Genomic DNA, 12,991 nt, shown 5'->3' on the forward strand with positions numbered 1-12,991 from the left:
GAATGACAGTAAAGCCCAAGTATGTCACCTGTGGTGCACTAATGAATTGTGACAATCCTTCATATTGGCTGCAATTTGAAAGGAGAAAAGAAAGGATAAAATTATTTATTTTATATTTTCCAGTTTTTCCCTAGTTGTAGAATCTTAATGTTGAAACATTAAAGTCATCTAATTCAATCTTCTTATCCAGAATTAGTAGGTGATGAAATCAAATTAGTGGGTCACAGTTAGAAAATTGAATAAAAAATAATTGAAGAGAACATATGAGTGCATTGCCCTAGTAGGTATATGTATTGTTCTATTAAACATATTTATAACTCTAGGTCACAGTCATAAAAGCTTGAAAAAACTACTTAATACCAGGTTCTCAAAGAACAGGGTGCATAAAAATCATATGGACCTCAGGATCAAAAGATTTGATTCAGCAAATCTGGAATGGAAATCAAGAACCTGCATTTTTAAAAGGCACTACAAGTGATTTTGATGCAGTGAGGCTGTACTTTGAAAAAACATGCTATGTATAATGCAGAAATGAAACACTTTTACTGTGCATGCATATCTTTTCCAGAAGGTGCCAAAGGCAGCCAGTGACATCCCTTTGCCACTGAAAACCACCTTAGTACAGAAGGGCAGGGCTAGGTGGCATGTGGTTGCAGCCTGCAGCCTTGTCCTTGTACTGACCTGCAGATTATTCCTGTACCTACCTCCATTCCTAGATATGACACTACTGCGTTAGCAATGTGGTCAGGAAGGGTGACACCACAGCTAAGATCTGGATCTCTTACATAGTTAAGTGGCTTTAGAAGTGACCTAGTGTCAATATGTGTCCTCAAGTGCTCTTTGATTTTTATTATTCTTAACACAATTGCTTTATTAAATATGACCAAACTAGGCTTCAGGCATTGTTCTTGGCATTAGAGGGAATATAAAATCAACTGTCCCAGAAGTGTTCAGAGACAGACACGACCACTATTTGCCATCCCAACATATCCAGGTCAAAAAAGTGACTCAGTAAATAATTTATTTGCTTTTGGCAAAGGTGTCTCATGGATTTCAGCTACCAGGGAGGTAGTTTGTTATAATCTGAGATGATGGGACCATATCCTCCAATTTCACACCTTTCTTTCTTCTTTCACACACCTGAGGGAAGAAATAGAATTCATCTCTTTAAGGACTTATAACCTCAACTGGTCCTACTATCAAGGCACCCCAAAATATTATGTCATCCTAGAAACCATGATCTCCAAGAAGTATTAAGAAATACTGAAGGGTTTGTTTGGGTATGTGCTGCTGCAGTATGAGCAATTAGTGTATTCAGGAAGACTCATGTTTTACTGGACGATTCCTCCCAGTGAGGTGCTAAGTGAAATTATAGAGGCTTTGAATTATAGAGGCTCAAAGCCCTCCCTTATTTACAAATCACTTTAGGGTAGCCAGCCCACTAGGTATATTTCACTGGTTCAAAGAAAACTAATTTATTGGGTGGGCCCAAAAGTCCTTTTAGTTTTTTCCATAAAATAAAAGGCACACTTTTCATTTTCACAAACAACTTTATTGATTTGGATATTTTGAGTATGTCGACTATACCCTATGTGGTATGATAATGATTGTTCTCAATTAATGTCTCAATTTGATTGCTATCAACCTCAACTGGTCTACCTGACCATGGAGCATCACATCCAATGAGAAATCTCCAGTATGGAACTTTGCAAACCATTTTTAACATGTTTGATTGGTCACAGCATCTTCTCCATACACTGTACAAATCTTTTTTGTGTGTTTCAATTGAGTTTTTACTTTTCTTGAGCTAATAAAGAATAATATACTGAACATGTTGCTTATTTTCTTCCATCTTTAGTATTAAAATGGTTATACATAAATTCACCAATTTTGATGTTTTTTTAATGCATGTTGATATGACAGCTGTCACATTACAATCTAACCAAATTGTTTCGAATGTAGTTAAAGACCACTAAGTGCTACTAGACCCATCTTATGGGAAAAATCAAATGAACTTTTTGGCCAACCCAATAATTTTACTATCTCAAAGGAAGTTTGTCAAAGGATTTAACATAGTTATTGCTGGGTAGTGGGACTGTGGATGATTCTTATTTTTTTTCTGTTGTAACTTTGTGTTCTCACGTGTTCTACAGTAAATATGAATTACTTTTACAATTGGTAAAAATACATTTTAAAAAATTGTGTTAAAATAAAAAGCTTCTCAGGTGCCCTGGCTGGCATAGCTCAGTGGATTGAGCACAGGCTGCAAACCGAAGTGTTGCAGGTTCGATTCCCAGTCAGCGTACATGCCTGGGTTGCAGGCCATGACCCCCAGCAACTGCACATTGATGTTTCTCTCTCTCTCTCTCTCTCTTTTTCCCTCCCTTCCCTCTCTAAAAATAAATAAATAAAATCTTAAAAAAAATAAAAATAAAATAAAAATAAAAAGCTTCTCAGATCAAGGAGACTGACTTCTTTATTGTGCCTCAAAGAGGCTCTAAATGAAACCCTTGGTATTTATGCAGTCTTCTTTTTAATAGGATCCTATTCCAATGTTCAAAGATACTTTATTACTGAACAGCAAACAAATGTAGGACCAGCAGTCTTTTGAGAAAGTCATTTATAGATTCAAAAACTATAATACATCAACTTCACAATAAATCAATTCATTTTATAACTCATAGACACTGGGTGACCCAAAACACTTCCATTAAAAGCCAGTGGTCTCTAGTTCACATAACAATAGCACTTCAAAGAAAGTCTTCCAGAAGATGGTGAGGTTTCTTCCATTTTGGGGAGAACACAATTTCAGCATAAAAGAGCTTTGGAGGAGAGGAATCTAACAAACAGACACATGTTCCCACTATTTTCAAGCAAAATAGTTTTTGTCAGAACATGATAAAGTCACAGTACATAAACAAGTAAATAAAACCTGTTCTATTTGTTCTGTAACAGTATAAAATCATGTTATTTTCATCCAAATAGAAAGACTTACTCTCTAAATCCAAATACTGCAATCTAAATCCCCTATTGCCACCCTCATATGCCTAAGATTTGGGATGCGCTCTTCTGTGGGCATTTGAAGAGTAGTGTGCTCAGTGGAAGCTGTTCCTGTATGAGTGTCTCCATGTCTTTGGAAGAGTCCCATGTATCTGGTTAAGTACTCTGACTATAGATAATAAGTCAAAGATTTTAGTAGACTTCTCAGAATCAGATTAAGTCTCTCATGAAATCCTTTAGAGATGATCAAACAAAGTTCCATCAATTCAAAATGTCGACACTACCAGTTTTCTAAAAGTCTAGGTGGCCCTGGCTGGTGTGGCTCAGTGGATTGAGTGCCAGCCTATGAGCCAAAAGGTCACTAGTCTGAGTCCCAGTCAGGGCACATGCTTGGGTTGCAGGTCAGCTCCCTGGTTTGGGGCATGCGAGAGGCAACCACACATTGATGTTTCTCTCCCTCTCTCCCTCCCTTCCCCTCTCTCTGAAAATAAATAAGTACAATCTTTTAAAAAAAATAAATAAAAGTCTAAGTGCTGTGGAGACAAGTACTACAATGGGGTTGGTGGGGAGATTCAAGGCAAAATATTTTTTAAATAATCATACCTACATATTTTAAATTTTCACTGACTAGCAGAGTAGAAAAAGTCCATGTTGACATTTTGTTCACCAAAGCACTATCATCACCAAAAGTAGATTTAACCTCAGAACCCGATACAGAGTATTGAAGAGCATCACAAAAGAGATCTAAAATGACAATATTGTAAAGATTTAGGGGATGGTATTTTTGTAGTTACTAATAAAAGTTTCCACTGATGCACTGAGACTCTTTGGACTTTAAACTCTGGTTTCTCTCATTGTAACTTAACAAAATTATTCCTACATAAGGCCCCTCCCAAGCAGGCAGTTGTGGCTAAGCTTAGTGTCTAGTTTAATTCCAGAGCCTATTCTGCAGCTCAGAGAACATCTGAACAGGGCGATGGACAAGAAGTGTATGGCACAGACTGCATTAACTACTGTAACATCCATTCTTTTATTCAGCCTCAGTAACAGAACCCAAATTTTCCACTGGGTACATGGTCACATAGCTGAGTGACTTTCTCAGCCTCCCTTTCAGTAGGTATAAACATGTGAACTAAGTTTCAGCCAATAAAATATAGGTGGAAGCAAAAGTTTGAGACTTCCAGAAAGTCTTTAGAAGGGAGGAGGAGAAATGAGCCCAAGGCCACACAGCTTGATAAACAGTGGAGCTGAGATTCAAACTCATAACTGTGTGATTCCACTACAACCTAAGGGCCTGCTGAACTCTTGAGCAGTTTGGCAAGCTTAGACCTGCAAGCTAAGAATAATTTTGCCTTTTTAAATGATTGAAAACAAACCTAAAGAAAAATATTTTGTAACAATTTCAGGGTCCATAAATGGTTTCATTGGAACACAACCACACTGATTCATTTACATATCATCTGCAGCTGCTCTTATGATGACAAGAGTTGCAGAGTTGTGACATAGTTCTTACGGCCTACAAAGAACAAAATATTATCTGGCTCTTCACAAAATGTTACTGATCCCTGACCTAAAGAAAGGGAAGCGATTTGGTGCAATAAGGGTGTGTGGTTGGGTAGGGATAGTATAACTCTGGTGGCCATTCTAGAAGTCCAAGTGGGCCAGGGAATAGTTGTCTAGCAAATGTCAGTTGCTTATAAATATTTGTTCACTTCACAAAAGTATGGCCAATAAACACATAAAAAGATCCTTGGCATCAGTAGCCATCAAAGAAGTGTAAATTAAAACCATAATGAGACCACTACACACCTACTGGAATGGCTACATAGTGTTGGTGAGAATGTGGAGCAGTAGAAACTCTTAACACATTGCTGGTGGAAATGTAAAATAGTAAAACCACTCTGAGAAAACAGTTTGGCAGTTTATTTTTCTTTCTTTTTAAAATTTATTTAACTGATTTTTTTGAGAGAGAGAGGAAAGGGGAGAGAGAGAGAGAAATATCTATTTTGTTTCACTTATTTATGCACTCATTGATTCATTCTTGTATGTGCCTTGACCAGGGATTGCCTTAGTATTCAGAACAACACTCTAACCAATGTGACGCAAGGCATTCATTCCACTCCTAAGTATTTACCCACGAGAAATGAAAACATATGTCCAAACAAAGGCCAGCCAAAAAACTGGAAACCCAAATGTCCATCAATAGGGGAATAGACCCCCAAACTACGGTGTATCCATACAGTGGAACAGTACTAAGCAGTAAAAACAAGCTACTGATATATCAAGAACGTGGCTGAATTTCAAAAACATGACACTGAATGAAAGAAAACCCACAAAAGAACACAATGTATAATTCTCTGTTTGAAATTCTAGGAAAGACAAGTTTATTCAGCAATGTTAGATGCTCGTCTCCTGGGTGTTACTCTCAATGCTTGCTTTGGCCAGGGACTTGGGTGTGGGAAGGACTGAGTGGGAGTGGCACAAGGAAGCCTTATAGGGTAAAGGAAATGCTCTCTCTATATCTTCATTGTGATGATGGTTACACTAAGTATGTATATATTTGTCTGAATTTACCGAATGTATGCATGTTATTGTATGCAAATTATACCTTAATAAATTTGATTTTCTTAAAAAGGGGCCCACTTCTTAAGGATCCAATAATGGGGAGGGCACTGATGCTGAGTGTGGCTGTGAATTCACACAGCCATAGGAAATTGCCACAGACAGGAAAACATAAAAATGTTGCCTGCTCAACAGATTCTTCTGAGCCTAAAAGGAAGAGGCCTCAGACAAAGTCCCCTTTGTAGGCTCCTTGAGATGGGGCCTATCTACTTAAGACATGGAGGCCCCAAATTCTATCCTCTATTAAGGGTTACAAAGGTACTGGAAATGAGGCCTTTAATACTTGGACATCAGAAATTTCCTTAAACTGAATTAAAAGTACTTACATCCTCTTATTCAATTCCTCTGAAGGCACCAAACAGCAAGCTGACCACTTGGAGTCTTCATCTAGCTTAGCTAACATTTCCTTTCAGTGTTTCTGTTGAACATAAAATGACAGTGACCACAAAAGAAGGACATACATTTACCAACACTAAAAATTAAGTCACTTGGTTTGACAATAAGTCCTTGTGGAAAACTTGACTCACTAAGATGGCTGGGCCTAATCAATCAATCTTGTCTTTGCTGGCAATTAAGTTTGGTTTAATCTCAGCTAAGTCAAAGCGGTCATCCTTCTTCATTTGAAAAAAACCCACACTACCTGTTTGAAAGTAAAAAATGTAACTTTCCAGCTGCTCTGAGACTTAGAGACAAAAGTCAATAAAATCGGCACCTCTATTACCCTTTGGGTAAAATTTGGACAATGGGAAGGTTGTGCCCTGGTCCCTGAAGGTATGCAGAGACAGAGGCAGAAAGGTCTTATCTGGGGATGGTCAGAGGGAACAGATAGAGTGCTTTAGGAATAACAGAAAAACTTCTCTGAGGCCTCTCCCACTGGAAGCCTGGGGCAACACTGACGAGATAAGGATAGTGAGGGCAGCCATGGAGGGATTTACGTTAGCAGAGATCTCTATTTTCAACCCTTTCCAAAAGTAAAGAGGAAAAGCTGCTTAATTTTGCCTCTCCATTGGATTAGAACTTTAAAACATTTTTAAAATACCAGTTTCAAATACAACCAAGATAAATCTGAGAGAAATTGTAATAAAATATGATGACTCAAATCCTAAAACAATGAGACAAATAGGAAAACACCTTTAAAGAAAGGTACTTGGGACAACAGGAAATGATAGACATTTATGTCTGATCTGGGTTGAGCAGCAGTTGTGCAAACCCGAGATAAAGGATGGGATGCTGATCCCTGGGAGCAAAGAGGGAAAGGGGCTTATGTAAGGCCTCTCAGGAGGCTTGCCCAACTGCAGAAGAGAATGGGATTTATAAAGCAATAAATTGAATATATTTAGTGTAGAATTCTACTGAGTGAGGGTTTCAGATCTTGGGATAAGTTTTCAAAAGAAGCCAATAAAGAATGAAGTAGTTCATAAACAAAAGAGCTCATGATGGCCCCTGGCAATAAGAAACAGTGCCAAAGCAGGAAACCCAAAGTAGTGTCAAAGGTAATTTCAAAGGAGAAAATGTATTTGCAGAATGTTGCACATTATGGAAGAAGCAGTGTAGCAAATTAGAGCACAGGCTTCAATTTACAAAGTGAATCAAAACTGAGTTCTAACCCAAACTCCATTATTTATCAGCTGTCTAGCTTTGGGCAAATTATTTAATCTCTTTGAGCCTTGATCTCCTCTCCATAACACAAAGTTGTTAAAAGGATTAAATGCATTGGGGCTGCCCTGTCAGGTGGTTCAGTTGGTTGGAGCATCATCCCTGTACACCAAAAATTGTGGGTTCAATCACCAGTCAGGTTGCATACGGGAAAACACCAATTGATGTTTCTCTCTTTCTCTTCCTTTCTAAGATCAATAAAAATATCCTCTGATGAGGATTTTAAAAAATCAATTGATGCAAAAAAAAAAGCACTTATATTGTGCTTGACACATGTTAAATGCTCAATAAATAGTACCTATTAGTATTAGTAACAATTAGCATCTCATAGGCTGGAAAGAGAGCAATAGTGCCATCATGGATGCTATTTGCTTGAAGAATGGTGAAATATCATATTAGGAATTACTAGTAAATGGTATTTGGATTCATTAGTACCTTCATCACTTACCTGTCTTTTGATCATTCATTTTTCATTCATTCAACAAATACCATTCTAGTGACTTTTATGTATCAGGTAATATGCCAGGCACTGGATACACATATACTGCACCCTTGATTCAGGTTGTACTGGAGAAGGTTCCTATTTTGAGAACCATTCTATAGAGAGTAAATAGACTTTATTAACTAACCCCAAGTCTCAATTTCTTCTCATTGACACTTTTTAAAATTGTGTGTAAATCTCTATTAAAGCTGGAGATACTGAATAGTTTCATTTATAGTGTCAGTCTCCTCCTACATTGATTGTTTTTACACTTGATTTATCAGGGACTCCACCTGATTTATCAGGAACTCCATTCTTTCCATCCTCACTCCCATTTTCTGTTTTTCTGTTACCCAGAAGATTAGTTTATTTCATCAAGTCCCAAAGAGCTGAAATTTCTTCTATTAGTAGGTAATTTTCCATGTTCCTTTAACCTTCTTTATTTGAAGTAATTCAAATATATTTTCTTAATATGCTGTCTGACAAAAGTGATTTTTTAATCCTCACCCAAGGACATGCTTATTCATTTTAGAGTGAGGGGAAGGGAGAGAGGGAGGGAAACATTGATGTGAGAAACAGCAATCTCCTCTTGTATGCGCCCCAACCATTGACCAGCTGCCTCTCCTAAGCATTGTAACAGGGAACCTCTTGTACACACCCCCACTGGAGACCAAACCCGCAAGCCAGCCATGTGTCCTGACCCACGTGCCCTGACCAGGAATTAAACCCATGACCTTTTGGTTGACTGGACGATGCTCCAAGTGAGCCACTCCAGCTAGGGTGACAGGAGTAACTTTTTTGATGAACCTATTAAATCATGAGCTTTAAAAATGTGTGGTGCATTTACAGAATATCAGGATTATTTATTTTTAAACTACATTGTCCATAATCTCTCTCTGCTTTTAGTGTTCATTGCCCTGACCCAAGGGTTGTTAGAAGACAACAGAGGCATTGCAGTGGATTCTGTTTTTACCTATTCTAGCATCCATTTCCCCCTTCCTCCTAACAAAAGCTTAAATTTTTATGTACCCCTCCCTACCAAACATTTGAAGATTACCCTCAACTATGAAATGGGACTTAGATGTCTAAGAGTAATTCATTTTCTTTGCCAGTGCTTGGTTCAAAAATGGGCATAGACCACTGTGTTCTTTGAGGGTAAGATATTTTTTGTTAATTTTCCAACATCCTTTTCTGATAATACCTCGTGTTTTTGGCTTTTCTAGCCACAGCAGAACCACTTAAATAATTGTCTCCATGCCCTGGCTGGCATAGCTCAGTGGATTGAGCGCAGGTTGCGAACGAAAGCATCGCAGGTTCGATTCCCAGTCAGGGCACATGCCTGGGTTGCAGGCCATGACCCCCAGCAACCGCACATTGATGTTTCTCTCTCTTTCTCCCTTTCTCCCTCCCTTCCCTCTCTAAAAATAAATAAATAAAATCTTTTTAAAAAATTGCCTCCAGAGAATGGTCTATAACTCTGTAATAATTCCTACACCCCCATGCTGGTTCTAACTGAAAGTACAAACCTCAACATGCGTACTATAAATATCACTGAGATTTCTTTAGTTACATTATCTTACTACACTTGCCCACTCCAAAACTTGAACACTTTTCTGTCCATTCACACTTTCAAAAATATCTTTAAAGTACAGTTTATTTCCATCATTCATAACTCACACATATTTAATTCTATTTGTACATTTGGAAGGATGGTATGCTTAATTACCTCAAGAATGCTAAAAAATATAATAAAGGTATCAAATAACATTTTTTTCAACTTTTGTTAAAATAAAAGTCCCTATATATGAAACAGTTTGCTTATACACCAGCTAGTTTAAAAATATAAAACCAGTTTGATTCCTTATTAGGTCATTATGCCAGTATTTCAGTTTTCACTCTAACTCTTCAAGGAACAAAATATACTCCACACCTAATCACAATCAACATAGTGAGCAGAAAAGATGCTGGCAAAGAATAACTACTGTTTTATTATAGTATACTTCTGAATGCAAAAACTATTAGCAAACAATTTTTGCACTGTTGATACTATTATATTGTGTCAAATTTAAGTCAAATACAATTTTTTAAAATGTTGCATTTGTAATATAAAATAGGGATTTTATTTTACATTGCTCAGCAAATATTTACTGAGCATTTACTATATGCTAGGCATTGTTCTGGGTATTGGGATTCAAAGGTGAAAAAGACAGAAAGACACTTATGTTTTATTTTGAATCATTTACATTAAAAATACATAAACCTGCAATAAAATGTTATAAAGTCACAGATGTCATAGTGTTAAGGTTGAAAAGCCCAGATATGACCAATTTATGTCATCAGTTACAAGATACACATTATTTAATATGTATTTTGACACCTCTGAAATCAGCCACATCTTACAACATGGGCAGACCAAACCAGCAATAGAGATGGAGTTGTCACAGCCTGTGTATGTGCATCAAAACTTACTAAACAAGTGTCAGAGGCTTGAAAGAAAAACTGAGAGACAATGGTGAAGCCACCCTTTTAAGGATTCTTGATAAATCAAGATTCAATAAAATACAGGGTCTGACAGAAGTAACGCCACTGAGTGTGGTTGGTAGGGTATGTGAATATCTCACAAAAGGTGGGCAGCAATTTGAACATTTCACCTAAAATGTCGTATGCTGTGCTTAAGTATGATATTGTTATGTCACAGAATTACATGCTTATGATTTTGTAATAAAAGATTTGGTACAGATTACCAGCTCATAAAAAAGGGGTGTTATTTGTACTGGACCCTGTATGAGTTTATAGTGTTCCTTTCTCATACGAGAGGGAAAATTCTGAGAGGTTGAATGACGCTCTAACTCAAAAAACAGGGTAGGCAGGACCAGAGTCCAGGTCTGAGTTCACTCTTATGCTTTTTCTACCCAAAGTCTTCAGTTATATGGAAGAAAAGGCTCTAGAATGTGGCTCCAGTTTTGGAAACTATGGACAAGGAACTTAATCCCTCTTTGCCTCAGTTTTTCCATCTATAAAGCAGCTACTTTAATAGACCTAACTGATGATGTTACTGTAAATATTCAGTGAGATAATGTGTGTATAAGACTAACACAGATACTTACCTACAGTAAGTGCTCCATGAAAATTAACTATATGAGATCCAACTTTACATTTGGTAGGAAATAATTTAAAGTGATCCTCAATTATCCCATAGACATTGCTCACAACATGAACCCCACATATAGTTATTTGTCTAAAGTACTAGAAAACTAACGAGATTGGTCAAGTGTTTGAACTAATTAATACAATAAAAATTTCCACCTTAACAAATTTTGTCCAGGTCCATATGGTATTGTGCCAAGACCTTACCTGAAAGAAAACATACAAAAAGTAAGAACAAAGGCTATCTATGACCATCAAGTTACTAAGTACTCTTCTGTGTACAAATGCATTTATAAACACAATCTCAAGTAACACATCATCAAAAAAACACATTTAAAATGTATGAACAGATCGTTTATTTTTGCTTCCTTTAAAATATGATTACAATCTGTATACCTAAGTGCTAGTAAAACAGTCACAAGTTTTGGAGGTTAAAAGTTACCACAGGGAGACATGATTTGGCCAGAAAGTAAGAACTTGTTAGTGACTGATTCCTTACTTTATATATGTCTTAGAACACTTTTTCATCCATTACCAACTCAGAGCTTTACACATAGTGTGTAGTTGTATACAAGTAAATCCCAGGTGCTTTCTAATGTCATTTTGTTTTGTGTTCAAAGTATGGAATGTTCTGAGAAGGAGTCAATGTCTAGATTTATTTTCTTCTTTTTTTTTAAGCTTTTCTAGGTGAGCTTTTCTAATTGTGAGAGTTTAAGTGAAAATCTAAATTGTTACACACTGTATTATATGGAGTTGATCTGCCTTAAATATAGTTTCCATATTTTCTTTCTATAAGAAAGTAATGTGTATTACACAGTGTAACATTTAAAAAGTAATTTTAACTACCAGGAAATGTTAATGAATCAACTAACATTTTTTTATTTTACCTTATGACAAAATTTATAGGGTACCCTGAAGTGAGGAAAACTAACTCTAATTAATGTATCTACATCTATAACAAGAATTGTTGCATTTTCAGAAGCTTCCGGCAATTAAAGCCTTATCACAAGGTACAATTCTGGTGTCTACAAGTTTCAGCATGACGACTACACAGTAGCAAAGTTCTACTCCCTGAGCATTTAAAATAGCCTATTTTCTCAAAATATTCATTTTTTAATCTTTTTGGTAAAATCTCAGCATTATCCAAACTTAAAATAAACCTTAAAAGAAAGCCCACCACATAATTCAACTGTGAGTTTCCCCTATTAATTCCGAAACTTTAACATTATCAGTTTGCTTGTCTGGGATTAAAAAGAAAGAAACCACCACCACCACAAACTGCACTACACGAATCCTAGTTATTTTCCAGGATCAAAGTCTACTGTTGAGCGTGGTTTGGTCGGTTGGGAAGAGCCCTATGACCAACTCTGAGACACCCCCTGCGAGGAGCATCTCAGGCGAAAACGACTCCGGACGAGGCTCCAGTTGGGCGGCGGCAGGAGCTGCACTTAGTGGGGCGTCCCCGGGTCCTCCGCCACCCGGCCATCCTCGGCGCGCCCCACCTCTCTCCGTCCTAGCTACCCTCCCCTTCCTCCGAGACCAGCCACCATAAGCCCCATCCTCTCCAGGGCTGAGGGGAATGACCGGAACAAAAGCCCGACGCACCAAGAAGGTCAGGATCGGAAGGGAGCCCCACCCTGCCAAGGGAAGTGAATGGTCTGGAAACTTGGCGGCAGGTTAACAGGAAGTGCGAGGGCACATCCTAGGACCATTTAGGGCACCTTGACACCCAGCCATCCATCTTTTGTCCTTTAGAGAGGCCTCCTTGAAGCCAACTCTGAGGGCTTTCCGGGCAATTCTTGACTCTGTCTTCATTGCGGTCCCTTACTGATGGCATCCATGAAAATTACATCCGGGTATTCGAGGAACAGGACCGGATTCTCCCGGAAGTGACGCAAGCGCGGAGGGATCCGCTGAGGAAGTCTGAAATCAAGGCACTCCCGGAAGTAGGGCCGGTAGGGACGCTGGCTGTGGCAGAGAAAGGTTGGGTCTTGAGGACAGCCAGCTCATTCTAATACGTGTTTACCTGTCAGGCAGTGTGCTTAACACAAGCATTGTCATGCCATTCAGTTATTTCTTCACAAT

The 12,991-nt window shown here is 37.9% G+C and overlaps 1 long non-coding RNA gene across 1 annotated transcript; it reads right to left on the bottom strand.

Moving 5' to 3' along the window:
- Positions 1-1,011: 1,011 nt before the first annotated feature.
- LOC123829083 lies at positions 1,012-12,725 on the bottom strand. Its single transcript, XR_006787540.1, has 4 exons — positions 12,512-12,725; positions 11,066-11,113; positions 5,949-6,040; positions 1,012-1,140 (listed from the first exon to the last, which is right to left on the bottom strand). It is a non-coding gene; the product is annotated as an uncharacterized LOC123829083 (long non-coding RNA).
- Positions 12,726-12,991: the final 266 nt, after the last annotated feature.

This window comes from Phyllostomus hastatus, unplaced genomic scaffold (assembly GCF_019186645.2).
Source record: "Phyllostomus hastatus isolate PE091 unplaced genomic scaffold, TTU_PhHast_1.1 phas_scaffold_1066, whole genome shotgun sequence".
NCBI classification, from domain to species: domain Eukaryota; kingdom Metazoa; phylum Chordata; class Mammalia; order Chiroptera; family Phyllostomidae; genus Phyllostomus; species Phyllostomus hastatus.